Below are 8,651 nucleotides of genomic sequence, written 5' to 3' on the forward strand. Positions count from 1 at the left end.
GGTAGACATCAAAGTCTCCCAATAACTATAATCAAGTTTTCCATCTAACTTGGGACCGGACCACACAATATTGAAAGTGTTTGCCATACCGACTCTATGAACAAACAACTATGTGAGAACTCTCCCACACCTCACAAACTCTCAAACACCAGGCGCTGGATTAACCAGCTCTGATACCAAATGTAAGTATAATACCCACAACTAATTGGCCCTAGGATCACTCACTCATATAAATGACACTATCATATTTTTCATCTCTCAAACTCACTAACACTCATAATAATAAGGAGAGAATTTTTGAAACAAACACTAAGTATTTTGATTCATGGAGAGATAATTAACAACATACATATGAAACCTTTATATAGGCAAACCTTCATAATAAAATAGTAATTTTTATAACAACTAAGCACTAGTTGTAATGATTCAAGAAACAAGTAGAAATTTTACTAGTCAAGTTCCTTGTTCAATTTTGTTTCAAATTCTTAGTCATCAATCTTGAAGCTCCCAATTCATGATTTATCATTCTTCTAGTATGGAGGTGATGAGTATAACTTGTTCATGATTCTTCCAACTTGATTTGTAGCCTTCAATTTTGATTAGGAGATAAAGTTTGACTTGTGATTCTTCTAGCTTCTAGTTTCATCACTTATAATTCTTGTAACTTCTAATTTCATGATAGTTCTAGTATGGTGTAGTTGTACTATTCTCTTGAATATTCTTGATTTAATTATCTAACAATGCCTATTCATACCCATATAGTAACATGTTATGTACACCATGTGTTTGTTTATTTGTGCCACTGAATTAGGATTGATCTGGAAGGAACAATGATAAGAGTTTTTGACATTAACAAAATACTGTTATCCAAATGGGTGTTGTTTGCTAAATTTTACTGTACAATTGAACCAGTTCAGGAGATTACAGATGCAACTAGAATGGTATGCAAGACTATGATGTCTTGTCCTCCAGTGGCACTTGACACTGCTCTTAATCAAACTGGTCTTTAGAGTTTCACCAGATTTGGTCCAGAGTGTCCTCCAGAGTTTTGGGAATGTCGGTATGTTGGCGTTTCGGTTCTTCGAGTAGGCCGAGAAGCAGCGAAATTACTCACACGACATCAAGGCATATCACTCAATGATTGAGTCTTTGGCCAAAATAAGGCAATACCAGATCATGTGGGATCTTGTCAATGCTATGAGGCAAAAGGGGATGATATCTCATAATCAAACGACAGTCAACACGCCAATTTCAATGCATGATATCTCTTATTTTGAGTACCAATGGATCAATAAACCCAAAACCATCTTAGTGATTAGTAAATAAGACTACTCTTATTTACTCTTTTTCTATTGAAATTGGAATTAATGCCCCTCATTTAAACTTTTTTTAACGAGTTAATAGTCAAAATCGTTCTCGAAAGATATCTCAATCTCCATTTTAGTCTCCGAAAAATAAAATTAATCAAATTAGTCCCCGAAAGATAATCGCGTTGATGGAGTTCGTCCTTTCGTCATCTCAGTTGATGACGTGGCTAACGTTTGCTGACGTTGAACATTAATTGACAGCGTAACGCACTCTAAAACGACATAATTTTGTTCTTTTTGCCTCCAAAGGTTGAAACGATGCCGTTTGATGTCCAGGATGGGGTATTAAGCCGCATTTTTCCCCATCACCACCTATCATAACAGTCATCCCTCTGTTTCGCTCCAAAAATCTCTTTCTTTTTTCTTTCTTTTTCAGTGTGAAATGCTTGTGTCTGAGGCAGTGCATTGCGGTGGTGCTGCGAGATCTTGTGGGGTTCAAAATCCTTAATTTGGAGCTCTTCCGGCGACCTTTTTGCGAGATGGGTACATGTCAGGTAACCAGAGGCGGTGGCGGTGGCGTATGTTCTAATAATGGTAGCAGCGGTGGTTACTGTGACATCAGCTACTATAGCTGTATTTTCTCTTTGGGTTTCATTTTCTTCTTTGGGTGCTTTGTTTTCTTCGAATCGATTGCAACTCTTTAAGGGTGGCTCGCTTTCTCACCCGCTGTTTATGCGGGTTTTTCCACCGTGGGTTGTCAATAGGACAAAGGGTTCTTAATCAATTGGGATTTTATTTGTGAAATTTATTGTGGTTTTTGTCACATGCAAACCTATGTTAGTTTCTAATTTGAAGTTGGTAGTTTTGTTTTGTTCTGTTGTGATTTTAGTTTCATTATTTTCATTAGAGAAATTAATTTAAATTTTGAATGGGGAGATTTGGTTTAATGTAGATTATTTTTTGTTCCATGAAAGTAGATGAATGATGGTGTTTGAGCACAACAAAAACAGAAAAAGGAGAAGGTGATTGGGTCACGAAACCCAGCTCCTTGTTCAGCCTTCTTCCTCAATGCGTGAGTGAAAAAAGGAGAAGGCGATTGAGAGAGCGATGGAGCAATGAAAATTATGTGCAGGGGTGGCTTCGACCAGCGACAGCGGAAGTGACGACACCACTGTGCAACGACAGTGAGGCTTCTTTATCAGCTGGAGGTACGAGAAGAAGAACGAATGAGAACGCTTGTTTTTTGGGATGAAGAATGCAACACGACACCGTTTACTATGTTGCACTGTCAATTCACATTCCAGGTTAACGGTAGTATTAAGAAATTAACGAAGGAAAGAATGTGATTAAAAAAAATTATTTAGGGATGAATTTGATTAATTTCATTTTTCAGGAACTAAAATGGAGATCGAAATATTTTTTTAGGACGATTTTAACTATTAACTCTTTTTTTAACGGATATAATCTTAATAAGGAGAATAATAACAACAACGATAATAATAAATGTTTTACTATAGGATACTTATTAAAAATATAAAAAAATATAATGTCATCTTTTCCTTTTAAGTATATAGTAGTTAGGGTGCTTTTATGTACTTAATCTAATTAAGTGTATATTTTTTAAATTTGTATTAGTGTAGTATTCTTTTTAGCTGACACACAGAAGCTATTGTAAAGTTAAAGAATAAAAACTGAGTTAGTTGAAAGTTAGTTATAGATTTGTCAGTGTCGTATAAGAGGTGTTAATTATGATTGATTATGTTCGATTGAAATTGTAACTACCCTGCTTATATATAGTTGTGTATGTAACAGAAAGCATTGATCAGTGAGATTAGTTTCGTTTCTATGACAAGCACAAACTTTTTTTTTTTCTTTTTTTCATTTCATTTATCTTCGGCTAAGTTCTGATGTCTGCTTTATGGCTGTATTTGTTTATGAGAATAGAATATGACAAAACATAAAAAATAAAATATAAAAAAATAGAGACATAAATAGTGATAAACTAAAATAAATTATAAAAATTTAATTTATTTTTATTTTTTTTCATTCAAAAAATTTGAGATAAAAAATATAATAATAAAAAAAGTATAATTATGAAAAATTAACAAGAATAATAAAAAAAAATAAAAAATAAATCGTGTCCTTGTTATGTTTCCGTGTCATTTCGGTCAGGATAGACATAAAATATACTATTTTAGTATCTCTAAACACATTATCTCTATCCATATCTCCTTTGTCAAATATGATTTTATGTCTCTATGGATCTCAGTGTCCTTTCTATGTAAATAAATGCAGCCTATGGTATCAAAACCTTAAGCTTCCAATGGCTCAGTGTGTGTTTGGATTAGAGTTTACAAACAAGAGTTTGTATAAAATTAAGAGGAATGCTAGGGGCCAGCAATTTTAATATTTTGTAACCATCAATTGGCCATCAATAGTATTTTTAATGGTGTGAGATTACATCTAATGGTGGAGAATCACTCATTTTTGTTTTGATGGTTAAGTACTGGCCAGAAAATACAAAGTTGCTGCCCCCTAGACTTTTCCTAAAATTAATTTTACAAACTTGAATTTGATAAAAAGTGAGTTGGTGTTAATGTGATTTATGTTTGGTAATTTTGTATTAAAATGAATTACATCATTCAAAATTACATTTAAACAAAAATTACTAAAGAAGACATAAATTTATATCTTTCAAAATTATATTATTTTAACACTCTTTGACTATAATTTCTTTTGAAAAGAATTTAAATTTATGTGTTGAAATTTAGTACTCTTTTAATTATAATTTGTTAGTATTCTTCTTTAGTACTCTTTTTAATTTTTTGTATTTAATTATATCTTTCTAATGAAATTTATATTATAAAAATTAACCATAATAAATAAAATATATCTAATTTAAGAACATATAATAAAAGATATACAAAGTCAAATAAAAAAATAAAATTCTATAAAAAAATACGTATTAATAAAAATAATTAAAAAAATTTATATGAACAATGAATACTAAAACTTCTATTAAAAAATATAATAATATACCTAAATAAACATAAAAAAATTCTAAATAAAAATATTCATACTATTAAAAAATAAATAAATAAAAATTTGAAAAAAATTAAAACTTAACAAAGAGTATTAATAATAATATTAAAAAAATATTTATTTGTAAAGCATAGCGATAAAAAAAATTCAAAAACTCTTATGATTGTTTTTGGTATCTTTTATTGTAGATGAGATTGAATAACAAAATTGATAGAATGTCAATTAATTTTTTAATTTATCAAGTGAAAGCAAAAGTTACCATTTGAATTTGTTACTTCTGATGAAAGAAAATTCAAATCCAGAATTATGTTAGTGTTTAGAGTAAAAAAGTTAGCCAAACAAAAATTACAGCAATCAAGAAAATTGAACATACTTCTTGTACTTCTAAGTGTTTACCAAACACACCCTCAACTGTTCGCATCCATTTCACTTTCAATAAAATTAGATTATGAAAATTTTTTGGGGTGGAAATAAAAATTAAGGATTAATTACTAATATGTAATTATTTTTTGTTTTTTCACATAATCTCCGAATTTAACAAGTTAAAGATTAATCAATTACATACTATAATTTTATTTAAAAATTTATTATTAAATAAATTATTTGTATATATAAAACAGAATTTAAACTTCTAAAACTTGTTTAAGCATACCGATAAACTTCTACCCCTCGTCTCCTCGCTGCTGTTCTGGTAAGCTTTGAACCACCGTCCGCCGCTGCGGCCGCCGTCGCTACCCCACCGGTGCTCCACACTCCCCACGGACCCGTCCACCTCATGCACTTCTCAGCCATGCTCCGCATAACATGCCTATTCATACCCATATAGTAACATGTTATGTACACCATGTGTTTGTTTATTTGTGCCACTGAATTAGGATTGATCTGGAAGGAACAATGATAAGAGTTTTTGACATTAACAAAATACTGTTATCCAAATGGGTGTTGTTTGCTAAATTTTACTGTACAATTGAACCAGTTCAGGAGATTACAGATGCAACTAGAATGGTATGCAAGACTATGATGTCTTGTCCTCCAGTGGCACTTGACACTGCTCTTAATCAAACTGGTCTTTAGAGGCTTTTTATACGTTTATTGTCATGGAAAAATATGACATGGCTCCAAATCTTGCTGCATTTAACGGTTTCCCAAGTGCATTGTTCAAGTCCAAGAATGTGAGGAAGGCTTAGAAGATCTTTGATTCTATGAAGGATCGCTTTGTTCCGGACTCAAAAACTTATAGCATATTGCTTGATGGATGGGGAAGGGCTCCGAATCTTCCGAAAGCAAGAGATGTTTTTAGAGAGATGGTTCATATGGGATGCGATCCAGATATTGTCACATATGGAATAATGGTTGACATTCTTTGCAAAGCCGGAAGAGTTGATGAAGCTGTAGAGGTAGTAAAGGAAATGGATGCTAACAATTGCAGCGCAACATCTTTTATTTATAGTGTCCTGGTCCACACATATGGGGTGGAAAATCAGATTGATGAAGCTATCAACACATTCATAGAGATGGAAAGCAAGGGACTCAAGCCAGATGTTGTGGTTTATAATGCATTAATTGGTGCTTTCTGTAAAGCAAACAAATTCAAAAATGTTCATCGAGTTTTGCAAGAGATGGAATCCAATGGTGTTGATCCTAATTCAAGGACCTGCAATGTTATCATAAGCGGTTTGATAAGCCAGGGAGAGACTGATAGAGCTTTTAGGGTCTTCCGCCGGGTGGTTAAGTCTTGCGAACCGGATGCAGATACCTATACAATGTTGATAAAAATGTTCTCTGAGAGAAATGAACTAGAGATAGCTATGAAATATGGAAGTATATGAAGTCAAAACAGTTTGTCCCAAGTTTGCACACTTATTCAGTCCTCATCAATGGGTTGTGCCAAAAGGGAAATGCTATGAAAGCTTGTGTTTTGATGGAAGAGATGATAGAGAATGGAACTCCACAAGGTTCAACATTTGTCAAGTTAAGACAATTGCTTATAAAGGAAGGACGAGAGGATATGCTCAAATTTCTTCATGAGAAAGTTGATCTTCTTGTCAAGGAGCCTTTATTTGATTAGGCTTTAGCTAATCTCACATACTTTACATTGTAGTTAGTCCTATTTCAACTATAGAAAGCAGGTTCAGCAATGTCTTCCTTATTCTCAATTAATGTACCTTATAAAGTTATAACTATCATTGCCGATGAATTAGTCAGGGGCTATGCTCAAATATGGAGGCTTGAATATGGTTTGAGATGATAAATATGGCTTAAATAAAGAGGGATAAAAGGTAAATATGCCTTCTTGATTTTTATTTCCAGCAATATCGTTACTAAGAATACAATTTCTAGGAATGTTTTTGTCATATATGAATTATTCTCAAAGTTTTGAAAATCGAATTAGCCATTAATTTTTAATCGATTTTTCAATAAAAACCAAATTGATTCGGTCGATAACTAATTATTTGATATTTTTCGTAACTGATTTTTTTTGTTTGAATTAAAATATCAAATAATTTTTTTGTAGACATGATCGTCGTTTGATTCATGTAGCCAACCAAACCTAATAGAATAAGACTCTGTTGTTGTTGTAAAATATCAAGTGAATATATATATATATATATATATATATATATATATATTCTGTAATGGTTTTAAGTTTTCTAACTATGTATTTATAATTAAGTGAATTAACCTTGAGTTAGTAACTAAAAATATTCAAAATATTTGTTATCATATTACGTATCTCTAACATTTAAGTTATTAGGTAAAAGTGCATAAATAATTATATATTTAATAGTTTATGTAAAAAATCTTTTTATTCAGACTGAATTTGCTTCACTACTTCTGTATTTGCTCTAAGGCTTAAATAGTTTCAACACCCCCCCCCCCCTTTCTTCGTTATTATTTTTTTTCATGGTTGGGGTTTAATGGATTTCCAAAGTACATTAGATATATAGATTGTGTGATATATCTTTTCATTCTTCATGCCTTTTCAAACATGCTATGGCAGAGACATTAGATTCCTTAATTTGACTAGAAAACATTTAGAATTAAGGTTTCCCAATTTCAACGGATATATAATAATTATACAAGATGACAAAACCATAATATTTTCCATATAGGAGGATCACGTGCTTAGCATACATATATATATATGATAGCCTAGTAGGTCATGTGCTGCTTCTTTTTTCCTTCCAATAATCTCTGAATTGCTAATTATTAAAAGAATGGTCATGTGCTTTTGATTTTCATCACATTAACGTTTCTAGGAGTGTCTGCGGATCGGATCGGATATCGGATATATCCGCATAATTAAACTTTTTTTTTTAATCATATTTCTATGTAAAAGATTTCGATAAAAATATTTTTTTTATACTTTTAAATTTATTTTTTCCTAAAATATTTTTAATCAAACTCTGATCTTTCTAAATAACAAAAAAAAAAAAAATACAATATATGAATAATAATTACTAACTAAAACATACAAACAAGTAAATACAATACCAAATATATATATATATTTATTTATTTATTTATTTTTTAATTATTATAGTGCGGATCTGCGGATCCGCGGATGTAGAACAAATATCCGCGATTTTCAGATCAGATGCGGATATTTACCGCAGATCTGCGAATACGATATGATCCATAGACACCCCTAAATGTTCCTTTCTTACAATGAAAATTTGGAATATACAGAGATCTATTAGTAATTAATAATTTATACTATAACATATAGTAATCACAAAGTAAATGTATCTAAACGTAATGTTATATATATATGGGATAATACATCTACTTAGTTATACAACTTTAGTCTAAAATATTTTACAGTGATAATACATAATATATATAAATAATTAAAAATTAAATTCATATATTTAAATCACCCCTATTTGACCATCTAATAAACCCTAAACCTAACAAAAATTAGCATGGAGTTATAGAGCCTTGCAACCCTTAGAAGCCTAGCATAGGTATTTACTACTGTTACTGTGCCAACATTTCTCCAATCCAATAATATCCATTTCCTTTTGAGCTTTGACCGTTGAACAACGAAAAATTAAAAACACTCCTTTTGGCACCTATATGTCTTCACCTTCCCTAATTTCAATTTGGCTTTCCTCCTCTATCTTTTTTATTTCTTTAGAAAAAAACTTTTATTTAACGAAATAGTCAAAGGACATTTATAAGTTATATGAAAAATATTAAATTTAAAATTAAAAAAATAAATACTTTTTATATTAAATTATAGCTTAAGAAAAATACAGAACATAAAAAATACTGTAACACAGAAAAATACTTTTTTTT

At 30.9% G+C, this 8,651-nt stretch overlaps 1 pseudogene; it reads left to right on the plus strand.

Moving 5' to 3' along the window:
- The first annotated feature begins 1,898 nt into the window (after window positions 1–1,898).
- Window positions 1,899–6,596, plus strand: LOC112757884 (pentatricopeptide repeat-containing protein At1g77360, mitochondrial-like; annotated as a pseudogene).
- The last annotated feature ends 2,055 nt before the right edge of the window (window positions 6,597–8,651 follow it).

Source organism: Arachis hypogaea, chromosome 6 (assembly GCF_003086295.3).
Source record: "Arachis hypogaea cultivar Tifrunner chromosome 6, arahy.Tifrunner.gnm2.J5K5, whole genome shotgun sequence".
Taxonomy (NCBI): Eukaryota; Viridiplantae; Streptophyta; class Magnoliopsida; order Fabales; family Fabaceae; genus Arachis; species Arachis hypogaea.